The 13,144-nt window shown below is 52.3% G+C and overlaps 1 protein-coding gene across 1 annotated transcript in view; it reads left to right on the plus strand.

The window, feature by feature from the left end:
• The window catches only part of LOC115126000 (unconventional myosin-XVI-like), a 344,854-nt gene that overhangs the window by 209,148 nt on the left and 122,562 nt on the right, over positions 1-13,144 (plus strand).

Consider the following 13,144-nt stretch of genomic DNA (forward strand, 5'->3'; position numbering starts at 1 on the left):
CCCTGTCTATGTCCCTGTCTCCGTCTCTCCCTGTCTATGTCCGTCTCCTCTCCTTTCCCCCTGTCTATGTCCGTCTCCTCTCCCTGTCTATGTCCGTCTCCTTCCCTGTCTATGTCCGTCTCCTGTCCCTGTCTATGTCCGTCTCCTTTCCCTGTCTATGTCCGTCTCCTCTCCCTGTCTATGTCCGTCTCCTTTCCCTGTCTATGTCCGTCTCCTCTCCCTGTCTATGTCCGTCTTGTTTCCCTGTCTATGTCCGTCTCCTCTCCCTGTCTATGTCTGTCTATTTCCCTGTCCGTCTCCTCTCCTGTCTATGTCTGTCTTGTTTCCCTGTCTATGTCCGTCTCCTCTCCCTGTCTATGTCCGTCTCCTTTCCCTGTCTATGTCCATCTCCTCTCCCTGTCTATGTCTTTCTCCTTTCCTGTCTATGTCCGTCTCCTCTCCCTGTCTATGTCTGTCTTGTTTCCCTGTCTATGTCCGTCTCCTCTCCCTGTCTATGTCCGTCTCCTCTCCCTGTCTATGTCCGTCTCCTCTCCCTGTCTATGTCCGTCTGTTTCCCTGTCTATGTCCGTCTCCTTTCCCTGTCTATGTCCGTCTCCTTTCCCTGTCTATGTCCGTCTCCTTTCCTGTTATGTCCTGTCTATGTCTATGTCGTCTCCTCTCCCTGTCTATGTCTGTCTCCTCTCCCTGTCTATGTCCGTCTCCTCTCCCTGTCTATGTCCGTCTCCTTTCCCTGTCTATGTCCCTGTCTATGTCCGTCTCCTTTCCTGATTATGTCCGTCTCCTTTCCCTGTCTATGTCCGTCTCCTTGTCTATGTCCGTCCCTGTCTATGTCCGTCTCCTTTCCCTGTCTATGTCCGTCTCCTCTCCCTGTCTATGTCCGTCTCCTTTCCCTGTCTATGTCCGTCTCCTCTCCCTGTCTATGTCCGTCTCCTCTCCCTGTCCCTGTCTATGTCCGTCTCCTTTCCCTGTCTATGTCCCTCCTCTCCCTGTCTATGTCCGTCTCCTTTCCCTGTCTATGTCCTTCTCCTTTCCCCCCTGTCTATCTCTCTTTCCCTGTCTATGTCCGTCTCCTTTCCCTGTCTATGTCCCTGTCTATGTCCGTCTCCTTTCCCTGTCTATGTCCGTCTCCTTTCCCTGTCTATGTCCGTCTCCTTGTCCGTCTCCCTGTCTATGTCCGTCTCCTCTCCCTGTCTATGTCCGTCTCCTCTCCCTGTCTATGTCTGTCTCCTCTTCCCTGTCTATGTCCGTCTCCTTTCCCTGTCTATGTCCCTGTCTATGTCCGTCTCCTTTCCCTGTCTATGTCCCTGTCTATGTCCCTGTCTATGTCCGTCCTTTCCCTGTCTATGTCCGTCTCTCTCCCTGTCTATGTCCCTGTCTATGTCCTCTTTTCCCTGTCTATGTCCGTCTCCTTTCCCTGTCTATGTCCGTCTCCTTTCCCTGTCTATGTCCCTGTCTCCGTCTCCTTCCCTGTCTATGTCCATCTCCTCTCCCTGTCTATGTCCGTCTCCTCTCCCTGTCTATGTCCGTCTCCTTTCCCTGTCTATGTCCGTCTCCTTTCCCTGTCTATGTCCGTCTCCTTTCCCTGTCTATGTCCGTCTCCTTTCTCCCTGTCTATGTCCTCCTCCCTGTCTATGTCCGTCTCCTCTCCTGTCTATGTCCGTCTCCTTTCCCTGTCTATGTCCGTCTCCTTTCCCTGTCTATGTCCGTCTCCTCTCCCTGTCTATGTCCGTCTCCTCTCCCTGTCTATGTCCGTCTCCTTTCCCTGTCTATGTCCCTCCTCCCTGTCTATGTCCGTCTCCTTTCCCTGTCTATGTCCGTCTCCTCTCCCTGTCTATGTCCTCTCCTTTCCCTGTCTATGTCCCTGTCTATGTCCCTGTCTATGTCCTCTCCTGTCTATGTCCCTGTCTATGTCCGTCTCCTCTCCTGTCTATGTCCCTGTCTCCTCTCCCTGTCTCCCTCTTCCCTGTCTATGTCCGTCTCCTCTCCCTGTCTATGTCCGTCTCCTCTCCCTGTCTATGTCCGTCTCCTCTCCTGTCTATGTCTTTCTCCTCTCCCTGTCTATGTCCGTCTCCTCTCCCTGTCTATGTCCGTCTCCTTTCCCTGTCTATGTCCGTCTCCTTTCCCTGTCTATGTCCGTCTCCTTTCCCTGTCTATGTCCGTCTCCTTTCCCTGTCTATGTCCGTCTCCTCTCCCTGTCTATGTCCGTCTCCTTTCCCTGTCTATGTCCCCCTGTCTATGTCCGTCTCCTTCCCTGTCTATGTCCGTCTCCTCTCCCCTGTCTATGTCCGTCTCCTCTCCCTGTCTATGTCCGTCTCCTCTCCCTGTCTATGTCCGTCTCCTTTCCCTGTCTATGTCCGTCTCCTTTCCCTCTATGTCCCTGTCTATGTCCGTCTCCTTTCCCTGTCTATGTCCCTCCTCTCCCTGTCTATGTCCGTCTCCTCCCCTGTCTATGTCCGTCTCCTTTCCCTGTCTATGTCCTCCTTTCCCTGTCTATGTCCGTCTCCTTTCCCTGTCTATGTCCGTCTCCTTTCCCTGTCTATGTCCGTCTCCTTTCCCTGTCTATGTCCGTCTCCTTTCCCTGTCTATGTCCGTCTCCTCTCCCTGTCTATGTCCGTCTCCTTTCCCTGTCTATGTCCGTCTCCTCTCCCTGTCTATGTCTGTCTTGTTTCCCTGTCTATGTCCGTCTCCTCTCCCTGTCTATGTCTGTCTTGTTTCCCTGTCTATGTCCGTCTCCTCTCCCTGTCTATGTCTTTCTTGTTTCCCTGTCTATGTCCGTCTCCTCTCCCTGTCTATGTCTGTCTTGTTTCCCTGTCTATGTCCGTCTCCTCTCCCTGTCTATGTCCGTCTCCTTTCCCTGTCTATGTCCGTCTCCTCTCCCTGTCTATGTCCGTCTCCTCTCCCTGTCTATGTCCGTCTCCTCTCCTGTCTATGTCCGTCTCCTCTCCCTGTCTATGTCCGTCTCCTTCCCTGTCTATGTCCGTCTCCTTTCCCTGTCTATGTCCGTCTCCTCTCCCTGTCTATGTCCGTCTCCTCTTCCCTGTCTATGTCCGTCTCCTTCCCTGTCTATGTCCGTCTCCTCTCCTGTCTATGTCCGTCTCCTTTCCCTGTCTATGTCCCTGTCTATGTCCGTCTCCTTTCCCTGTCTATGTCCGTCTCCTTTCCCTGTCTATGTCCGTCTCCTTTCCCTTCCCTGTCTATGTCCGTCTCCTTTCCCTGTCTATGTCCGTCTCCTTTCCCTGTCTATGTCCGTCTCCTTTCCCTGTCTATGTCCGTCTCCTTTCCCTGTCTATGTCCGTCTCCTTTCCCTGTCTATGTCCGTCTCCTTTCCCTGTCTATGTCCGTCTCCTTTCCCTGTCTATGTCCGTCTCCTTCCCTGTCTATGTCCCTGTCTATGTCCGTCTCCTCTCCCTGTCTATGTCCGTCTCCTCTCCCTGTCTATGTCCTTCTCCTTTCCCTGTCTATGTCCGTCTCCTTTCCCTGTCTATGTCCGTCTCCTTTCCCTGTCTATGTCCCTGTCTATGTCCGTCTCCTTTCCCTGATTATGTCCGTCTCCTTTCCCTGTCTATGTCCGTCTCCTTTCCCTGTCTATGTCCGTCTCCTTTCCCTGTCTATGTCCGTCTCCTCTCCCTGTCTATGTCCGTCTCCTCTCCCTGTCTATGTCTGTCTCCTCTCCTGTCTATGTCCGTCTCTTTCCCTGTCTATTTCCCTGTCTATGTCCGTCTCCTTCCCTGTCTATGTCCCTGTCTATGTCCCTGTCTATGTCCGTATCCTTTCCCTGTCTATGTCCCTGTCTATGTCCGTCTCCTTTCCCTGTCTATGTCCCTGTCTATGTCCTTCTCCTTTCCCTGTCTATGTCCCTGTCTATGTCCCTGTCTATGTCCGTCTCCTTTCCCTGTCTATGTCCCTGTCTATGTCCGTCTCCTTTCCCTGTCTATGTCCATGTCTATGTCCGTCTCCTCTCCCTGTCTATGTCCCTGTCTATGTCCGTCTCCTCTCCCTGTCTATGTCCGTCTCCTCTCCCTGTCTATGTCTCTGTCTATGTCCGTCTCCTCTCCCTGTCTATGTCCGTCTCCTCTCCCTGTCTATGTCCGTCTCCTTTCCCTGTCTATGTCCGTCTCCTCTCCCTGTCTATGTCCGTCTTGTTTCCCTGTCTATGTCCGTCTCCTCTCCCTGTCTATGTCCGTCTCCTCTCCCTGTCTATGTCCGTCTCCTCTCCCTGTCTATGTCCGTCTCCTTTCCCTGTCTATGTCCGTCTCCTCTCCCTGTCTATGTCCGTCTTGTTTCCCTGTCTATGTCCGTCTCCTCTCCCTGTCTATGTCCGTCTTGTTTCCCTGTCTATGTCCGTCTCCTCTCCCTGTCTATGTCTGTCTTGTTTCCCTGTCTATGTCCGTCTCCTCTCCCTGTCTATGTCTGTCTTGTTTCCCTGTCTATGTCCATCTCCTCTCCCTGTCTATGTCTTTCTTGTTTCACTGTCTATGTCCGTCTCCTCTCCCTGTCTATGTCTGTCTTGTTTCCCTGTCTATGTCCGTCTCCTCTCCCTGTCTATGTCCGTCTCCTCTCCCTGTCTATGTCCGTCTCCTCTCCCTGTCTATGTCCGTCTCGTTTCCCTGTCTATGTCCGTCTCCTTTCCCTGTCTATGTCCGTCTCCTTTCCCTGTCTATGTCCGTCTCCTCTCCCTGTCTATGTCCGTCTCCTCTCCCTGTCTATGTCTGTCTCCTCTCCCTGTCTATGTCCGTCTCCTCTCCCTGTCTATGTCCGTCTCCTTTCCCTGTCTATGTCCCTGTCTATGTCCGTCTCCTTTCCCTGATTATGTCCGTCTCCTTTCCCTGTCTATGTCCGTCTCCTTTCCCTGTCTATGTCCCTGTCTATGTCCGTCTCCTTTCCCTGATTATGTCCGTCTCCTCTCCCTGTCTATGTCCGTCTCCTTTCCCTGTCTATGTCCGTCTCCTTTCCCTGTCTATGTCCGTCTCCTCTCCCTGTCTATGTCTGTCTCCTCTCACTGTCTATGTCCGTCTCGTTTCCCTGTCTATGTCCCTGTCTATGTCCGTCTCCTTTCCCTGTCTATGTCCCTGTCTATGTCCCTGTCTATGTCCCTGTCTATGTCCGTCTCCTTTCCCTGTCTATCTCCCTGTCTATGTCCGTCTCCTTTCCCTGTCTATGTCCGTCTCCTTTCCCTGTCTATGTCCATCTCCTCTCCCTGTCTATGTCCGTCTCCTCTCCCTGTCTATGTCCGTCTCCTCTCCCTGTCTATGTCCGTCTCCTCTCCCTGTCTATGTCCGTCTCCTTTCCCTGTCTATGTCCGTCTCCTCTCCCTGTCTATGTCCGTCTCCTCTCCCTGTCTATGTCCGTCTCCTCTCCCTGTCTATGTCTGTCTCCTCTCACTGTCTATGTCCGTCTCGTTTCCCTGTCTATGTCCCTGTCTATGTCCATCTCCTTTCCCTGTCTATGTCCCTGTCTATGTCCCTGTCTATGTCCGTATCCTTTCCCTGTCTATGTCCCTGTCTATGTCCGTCTCCTTTCCCTGTCTATGTCCCTGTCTATGTCCTTCTCCTTTCCCTGTCTATGTCCCTGTCTATGTCCCTGTCTATGTCCGTCTCCTTTCCCTGTCTATGTCCCTGTCTATGTCCGTCTCCTTTCCCTGTCTATGTCCATGTCTATGTCCGTCTCCTCTCCCTGTCTATGTCCCTGTCTATGTCCGTCTCCTCTCCCTGTCTATGTCCGTCTCCTCTCCCTGTCTATGTCCCTGTCTATGTCCGTCTCCTCTCCCTGTCTATGTCCGTCTCCTCTCCCTGTCTATGTCCGTCTCCTTTCCCTGTCTATGTCCGTCTCCTCTCCCTGTCTATGTCCGTCTTGTTTCCTGTCTATGTCCGTCTCCTCTCCCTGTCTATGTCCGTCTCCTCTCCCTGTCTATGTCCGTCTCCTTTCCCTGTCTATGTCCGTCTCCTCTCCCTGTCTATGTCCGTCTTGTTTCCCTGTCTATGTCCGTCTCCTCTCCCTGTCTATGTCCGTCTCCTCTCCCTGTCTCCCTGTCTATGTCCGTCTCCTTTCCCTGTCTATGTCCCTGTCTATGTCCGTCTCCCTGTTATGTCCGTCTCCTTTCCCTGTTTCCTGTCTATGTCCGTCTCCTTTCCCTGTCTATGTCCGTCTCCTTTCCCTGTCTATGTCCGTCTCCTCTCCCTGTCTATGTCTGTCTCCTTTCCCTGTCTATGTCCGTCTCCTTTCCCTGTCTATGTCCCTGTCTATGTCCGTCTCCTTTCCCTGTCTATGTCCCTGTCTCCCCTGTCTATGTCCCTGTCTATGTCCGTCTCCTTTCCCTGTCTGTCTCCCTGTCTATGTCCGTCTCCTTTCCCTGTCTATGTCCGTCTCCTCTCCCTGTCTATGTCCATCTCCTCTCCCTGTCTATGTCCGTCTCCTCTCCCTGTCTATGTCCGTCTCCTCTCCCTGTCTATGTCCGTCTCCTCTCCCTGTCTATGTCCGTCTCCTTTCCCTGTCTATGTCCGTCTCCTTTCCCTGTCTATGTCCGTCTCCTTTCCCTGTCTATGTCCGTCTCCTCTCCCTGTCTATGTCTGTCTCCTCTCACTGTCTATGTCCGTCTCGTTTCCCTGTCTATGTCCCTGTCTATGTCCGTCTCCTTTCCCTGTCTATGTCCCTGTCTATGTCCCTGTCTATGTCCGTCTCCTTTCCCTGTCTATGTCCCTGTCTATGTCCGTCTCCTTTCCCTGTCTATGTCCCTGTCTATGTCCTTCTCCTTTCCCTGTCTATGTCCCTGTCTATGTCCCTGTCTATGTCCGTCTCCTTTCCCTGTCTATGTCCCTGTCTATGTCCGTCTCCTTTCCCTGTCTATGTCCATGTCTATGTCCGTCTCCTCTCCCTGTCTATGTCCCTGTCTATGTCCGTCTCCTCTCCCTGTCTATGTCCGTCTCCTCTCCCTGTCTATGTCCCTGTCTATGTCCGTCTCCTCTCCCTGTCTATGTCCGTCTCCTCTCCCTGTCTATGTCCGTCTCCTTTCCCTGTCTATGTCCGTCTCCTCTCCCTGTCTATGTCCGTCTTGTTTCCCTGTCTATGTCCGTCTCCTCTCCCTGTCTATGTCCGTCTCCTCTCCCTGTCTATGTCCGTCTCCTTTCCCTGTCTATGTCCGTCTCCTCTCCCTGTCTATGTCCGTCTTGTTTCCCTGTCTATGTCCGTCTCCTCTCCCTGTCTATGTCCGTCTCCTCTCCCTGTCTATGTCCGTCTCCTTTCCCTGTCTATGTCCGTCTCCTCTCCCTGTCTATGTCCGTCTTGTTTCCCTGTCTATGTCCGTCTCCTCTCCCTGTCTATGTCCGTCTTGTTTCCCTGTCTATGTCCGTCTCCTCTCCCTGTCTATGTCTGTCTTGTTTCCCTGTCTATGTCCGTCTCCTCTCCCTGTCTATGTCTGTCTTGTTTCCCTGTCTATGTCCGTCTCCTCTCCCTGTCTATGTCTGTCTTGTTTCCCTGTCTATGTCCATCTCCTCTCCCTGTCTATGTCTTTCTTGTTTCACTGTCTATGTCCGTCTCCTCTCCCTGTCTATGTCTGTCTTGTTTCCCTGTCTATGTCCGTCTCCTCTCCCTGTCTTTGTCCGTCTCCTCTCCCTGTCTATGTCCGTCTCCTCTCCCTGTCTATGTCCGTCTCGTTTCCCTGTCTATGTCCGTCTCCTTTCCCTGTCTATGTCCGTCTCCTTTTTCCCTGTCTATGTCCGTCTCCTCTCCCTGTCTATGTCCGTCTCCCTCTCCCTGTCTATGTCTGTCTCCTCTCCCTGTCTATGTCCGTCTCCTCTCCCTGTCTATGTCCGTCTCCTTTCCCTGTCTATGTCCCTGTCTATGTCCGTCTCCTTTCCCTGTTATGTCCGTCTCCTTTCCCTGTCTATGTCCGTCTCCTTTCCCTGTCTATGTCCCTCCTTTCCCTGTCTATGTCCCTGTCTCCTTTCCCTGTCTATGTCCGTCTCCTTTCCCTGTCTATGTCCTTCTCCTTTCTCTCCTGTCTATGTCCGTCTCCTTTCCCTGTCTATGTCCGTCTCCTTTCCCTGTCTATGTCCCTGTCTATGTCCGTCTCCTTTCCCTGATTATGTCCGTCTCCTCTCCCTGTCTATGTCCGTCTCCTCTCCCTGTCTATGTCCTTCTCCTTTCCCTGTCTATGTCCCTGTCTATGTCCGTCTCCTTTCCCTGATTATGTCCGTCTCCTCTCCCTGTCTATGTCCATCTCCTTTCCCTGTCTATGTCCGTCTCCTTTCCCTGTCTATGTCCGTCTCCTCTCCCTGTCTATGTCTGTCTCCTCTCACTGTCTATGTCCGTCTCGTTTCCCTGTCTATGTCCCTGTCTATGTCCGTCTCCTTTCCCTGTCTATGTCCCTGTCTATGTCCCTGTCTATGTCCCTGTCTATGTCCGTCTCCTTTCCCTGTCTATCTCCCTGTCTATGTCCGTCTCCTTTCCCTGTCTATGTCCGTCTCCTTTCCCTGTCTATGTCCATCTCCTCTCCCTGTCTATGTCCGTCTCCTCTCCCTGTCTATGTCCGTCTCCTCTCCCTGTCTATGTCCGTCTCCTCTCCCTGTCTATGTCCGTCTCCTTTCCCTGTCTATGTCCGTCTCCTCTCCCTGTCTATGTCCGTCTCCTTTCCCTGTCTATGTCCGTCTCGTTTCCCTGTCTATGTCCTTCTCCTTTCTCTGTCTATGTCCGTCTCTTTTCCCTGTCTATGTCCGTCTCCTCTCCCTGTCTATGTCCGTCTCCTTTCCCTGTCTATGTCCGTCTCCTCTCCCTGTCTATGTCCGTCTCCTCTCCCTGTCTATGTCCGTCTCCTTTCCCTGTCTATGTCCGTCTCCTCTCCCTGTCTATGTCCGTCTTGTTTCCCTGTCTATGTCCGTCTCCTCTCCCTGTCTATGTCCGTCTTGTTTCCCTGTCTATGTCCGTCTCCTCTCCCTGTCTATGTCTGTCTTGTTTCCCTGTCTATGTCCGTCTCCTCTCCCTGTCTATGTCTGTCTTGTTTCCCTGTCTATGTCCGTCTCCTCTCCCTGTCTATGTCTGTCTTGTTTCCCTGTCTATGTCCATCTCCTCTCCCTGTCTATGTCTTTCTTGTTTCACTGTCTATGTCCGTCTCCTCTCCCTGTCTATGTCTGTCTTGTTTCCCTGTCTATGTCCGTCTCCTCTCCCTGTCTATGTCCGTCTCCTCTCCCTGTCTATGTCCGTCTCCTCTCCCTGTCTATGTCCGTCTCGTTTCCCTGTCTATGTCCGTCTCCTTTCCCTGTCTATGTCCGTCTCCTTTCCCTGTCTATGTCCGTCTCCTCTCCCTGTCTATGTCCGTCTCCTCTCCCTGTCTATGTCTGTCTCCTCTCCCTGTCTATGTCCGTCTCCTTTCCCTGTCTATGTCCGTCTCCTTTCCCTGTCTATGTCCGTCTCCTTTCCCTGTCTATGTCCTTCTCCTTTCCCTGTCTATGTCCGTCTCCTTTCCCTGTCTATGTCCGTCTCCTTTCCCTGTCTATGTCCCTGTCTATGTCCGTCTCCTTTCCCTGATTATGTCCGTCTCCTCTCCCTGTCTATGTCCGTCTCCTCTCCCTGTCTATGTCCTTCTCCTTTCCCTGTCTATGTCCGTCTCCTTTCCCTGTCTATGTCCGTCTCCTTTCCCTGTCTATGTCCCTGTCTATGTCCGTCTCCTTTCCCTGATTATGTCCGTCTCCTCTCCCTGTCTATGTCCGTCTCCTTTCCCTGTCTATGTCCGTCTCCTTTCCCTGTCTATGTCCGTCTCCTCTCCCTGTCTATGTCTGTCTCCTCTCACTGGCTATGTCCGTCTCGTTTCCCTGTCTATGTCCCTGTCTATGTCCGTCTCCTTTCCCTGTCTATGTCCCTGTCTATGTCCCTGTCTATGTCCCTGTCTATGTCCGTCTCCTTTCCCTGTCTATCTCCCTGTCTATGTCCGTCTCCTTTCCCTGTCTATGTCCGTCTCCTTTCCCTGTCTATGTCCATCTCCTCTCCCTGTCTATGTCCGTCTCCTCTCCCTGTCTATGTCCGTCTCCTCTCCCTGTCTATGTCCGTCTCCTCTCCCTGTCTATGTCCGTCTCCTTTCCCTGTCTATGTCCGTCTCCTCTCCCTGTCTATGTCCGTCTCCTTTCCCTGTCTATGTCCGTCTCGTTTCCCTGTCTATGTCCTTCTCCTTTCTCTGTCTATGTCCGTCTCTTTTCCCTGTCTATGTCCGTCTCTCTCTCTCCCTGTCTATGTCCGTCTCCTTTCCCTGTCTATGTCCGTCTCCTTTCCCTGTCTATGTCCGTCTCCTCTCCCTGTCTATGTCCGTCTCCTCTCCCTGTCTATGTCCGTCTCCTTTCTCCTGTCTATGTCCGTCTCCTTTCCCTGTCTATGTCCGTCTCCTCTCCCTGTCTATGTCCGTCTCCTTTCCCTGTCTATGTCCGTCTCGTTTCCCTGTCTATGTCCGTATCCTTTCCTGTCTATGTCCGTCTCCTTTCCCTGTCTATGTCCGTCTCCTCTCCCTGTCTATGTCCGTCTCCTTTCCCTGTCTATGTCCGTCTCCTTTCCCTGTCTATGTCCGTCTCCTCTCCCCTGTCTATGTCCGTCTCCTCTCCCTGTCTATGTCCGTCTCGTTTCCCTGTCTATGTCCGTCTCCTTTCCCTGTCTATGTCCTTCTCCTTTCCCTGTCTATGTCCCTGTCTTTGTCCCTGTCTATGTCCGTCTCCTTTCCCTGTCTATGTCCCTGTCTATGTCCGTCTCCTTTCCCTGTCTATGTCCATGTCTATGTCCGTCTCCTCTCCCTGTCTATGTCCCTGTCTATGTCCGTCTCCTTTCCCTGTCTATGTCCGTCTCCTTTCCCTGTCTATGTCCGTCTCCTCTCCCTGTCTATGTCCGTCTCCTCTCCCCCTGTCTATGTCTGTCTCCTCTCCCTGTCTATGTCCGTCTCCTCTCCCTGTCTATGTCCGTCTCCTTTCCTGTCTATGTCCCTGTCTATGTCCGTCTCCTTTCCCCTGATTATGTCCGTCTCCTTTCCCTGTCTATGTCCGTCTCCTTTCCCTGTCTATGTCCGTCTCCTTTCCCTGTCTATGTCCGTCTCCTTTCCCTGTCTATGTCCGTCTCCTTTCCCTGTCTATGTCCTCCTTTCCCTGTCTATGTCCGTCTCCTTTCCCTGTCTATGTCCGTCTCCTTTCCCTGTCTATGTCCCTGTCTATGTCCTTCTCCTTTCCCTGTCTATGTCCGTCTCCTCTCCCTGTCTATGTCCGTCTCCTTTCCCTGTCTATGTCCCTGTCTATGTCCCTGTCTATGTCCCTGTCTATGTCCGTCTCCTTTCCCTGTCTATCTCCCTGTCTATGTCCGTCTCCTTTCCCTGTCTATGTCCGTCTCCTTTCCCTGTCTATGTCCATCTCCTCTCCCTGTCTATGTCCGTCTCCTCTCCCTGTCTATGTCCGTCTCCTCTCCCTGTCTATGTCCGTCTCCTCTCCCTGTCTATGTCCGTCTCCTTTCCCTGTCTATGTCCGTCTCCTCTCCCTGTCTATGTCCGTCTCCTTTCCCTGTCTATGTCCGTCTCGTTTCCCTGTCTATGTCCTTCTCCTTTCTCTGTCTATGTCCGTCTCTTTTCCCTGTCTATGTCCGTCTCCTCTCCCTGTCTATGTCCGTCTCCTTTCCCTGTCTATGTCCGTCTCCTTTCCCTGTCTATGTCCGTCTCCTCTCCCTGTCTATGTCCGTCTCCTCTCCCTGTCTATGTCCGTCTCCTCTCCCTGTCTATGTCCGTCTCCTTTCCCTGTCTATGTCCGTCTCCTCTCCCTGTCTATGTCCGTCTCCTTTCCCTGTCTATGTCCGTCTCGTTTCCCTGTCTATGTCCTTATCCTTTCTCTGTCTATGTCCGTCTCCTTTCCCTGTCTATGTCCGTCTCCTCTCCCTGTCTATGTCCGTCTCCTTTCCCTGTCTATGTCCGTCTCCTTTCCCTGTCTATGTCCGTCTCCTCTCCCTGTCTATGTCCGTCTCCTCTCCCTGTCTATGTCCGTCTCGTTTCCCTGTCTATGTCCGTCTCCTTTCCCTGTCTATGTCCTTCTCCTTTCCCTGTCTATGTCCCTGTCTATGTCCCTGTCTATGTCCGTCTCCTTTCCCTGTCTATGTCCCTGTCTATGTCCGTCTCCTTTCCCTGTCTATGTCCATGTCTATGTCCGTCTCCTCTCCCTGTCTATGTCCCTGTCTATGTCCGTCTCCTTTCCCTGTCTATGTCCGTCTCCTTTCCCTGTCTATGTCCGTCTCCTCTCCCTGTCTATGTCCGTCTCCTCTCCCTGTCTATGTCTGTCTCCTCTCCCTGTCTATGTCCGTCTCCTCTCCCTGTCTATGTCCGTCTCCTTTCCCTGTCTATGTCCCTGTCTATGTCCGTCTCCTTTCCCTGATTATGTCCGTCTCCTTTCCCTGTCTATGTCCGTCTCCTTTCCCTGTCTATGTCCGTCTCCTTTCCCTGTCTATGTCCGTCTCCTTTCCCTGTCTATGTCCGTCTCCTTTCCCTGTCTATGTCCTCCTTTCCCTGTCTATGTCCGTCTCCTTTCCCTGTCTATGTCCGTCTCCTTTCCCTGTCTATGTCCCTGTCTATGTCCTTCTCCTTTCCCTGTCTATGTCCGTCTCCTCTCCCTGTCTATGTCCGTCTCCTTTCCCTGTCTACGTCCGTCTCCTCTCCCTGTCTATGTCCGTCTCCTCTCCCTGTCTCTTTTGTTCCTTTGTGCATATCTGCTGAATGTACACACACATAAAGGTCAAAGGGTAAAGGTGAAATGAGACAGCGGTGCTAGGGGTTATGGAGACTGGTTTGTGGACCTCTGTAGTCAGGTGGTAGTGTTGGTGATGATTGCATAAATGAATAGACAATTACCTCGGGAAGCCACAGTCATTACACCCTACAACCAGGCTAGGAAATTCCTTTCAAGATTTCTCTCTCTCTCTCCCACACACACATGCCTGTCTCACAGAGCTCTTTGTTGTTGAGGGCTGCTCCACGTGTTCTGTGGCAGCATGCTCAGCCTACTCTCTTATGGAGATGATTGTTTACATGCCTATTATGTTTCTCCAATCCCTCCCTCTCACTCCTCCTCTTTTCCCTCCCTCCTTTCTTCCAATCATCCATCTCCTTTTAATCTCCTCATGTCTCCGGTCTGCTTCCTTTCTCCTA

Source organism: Oncorhynchus nerka, linkage group LG3 (assembly GCF_034236695.1).
Source record: "Oncorhynchus nerka isolate Pitt River linkage group LG3, Oner_Uvic_2.0, whole genome shotgun sequence".
Lineage (NCBI taxonomy): Eukaryota > Metazoa > Chordata > Actinopteri > Salmoniformes > Salmonidae > Oncorhynchus > Oncorhynchus nerka.